Genomic DNA, 855 nt, shown 5'->3' on the forward strand with positions numbered 1-855 from the left:
AATTGTCCATTTCATCCAGGTTTTCCAGTTTTGTTGAGTATAGGCTTTTGTAGTAGGATCTCATGATTCTTTTTATTTCCTCGGTGTCTGTTGTTATGTCTCCCTTTTCATTTCTGATCTTGTTAATTAGAAAACTATCTCTGTGCCCTCTAGTTAGTCTCACTAATGGTTTATCTATCATAAAATTATTTTCATTGCTACTTCATAATTATAATTTTTCTGCTGTTCTGAATCATAATGTAAATATTTTTGATGGTCTTAGATGATACCTGTGAAAGGGTCGTTTGACCCCCAAAAGGGTTGAAACCCACAGGTTGAGAATTGCTGACTTAGAAGATCTGAAATCTTTAAAGAGACAGAGTTATAGACATGGCCATGAGAGATTTTTCTATATTAAGTTAAAAGATGGGAATAACCACTCCAAATATGAGATTGGAACTCCATGGTATAGAAGTACCATGGGCTAGAGCCTGAACTGAACAAAAAAATAAATGAAAGGAGGAGGAGGAGGGAGAAGAGGAGGAGGAGCGGAAGGGAAAGGAGGGGGTAAGAGGAGAGGGGAAGAGGGAAGAAGGAAGAGGAAGAAGATGGGAAGGTAGAGGAGGGGGTAGAGGGACAAGGGAAGAGGGAAGGAGGAGGAGGGGAAGGGATAGTAGGAGGTAGGTGGAGAAGGGAATAGAGGAGGAGGTGGCAGAGAGGAGGAGGAAGAGGAAGAGTAAAGTGTTGAGGACCACCATGACTCATCACTCTATTTCCTGACTATGCATGTAATGTGGCCAGCTGTCTCATGCTCCTACTGCTATGTCTTCCTTGCTCTCAAACTGTGAGCCAAAATAAACCCTTCCTTCCTGAAGT

The sequence above is a fragment of the Mastomys coucha genome, unplaced genomic scaffold (assembly GCF_008632895.1).
Source record: "Mastomys coucha isolate ucsf_1 unplaced genomic scaffold, UCSF_Mcou_1 pScaffold5, whole genome shotgun sequence".
Classification (NCBI taxonomy): Eukaryota; Metazoa; Chordata; class Mammalia; order Rodentia; family Muridae; genus Mastomys; species Mastomys coucha.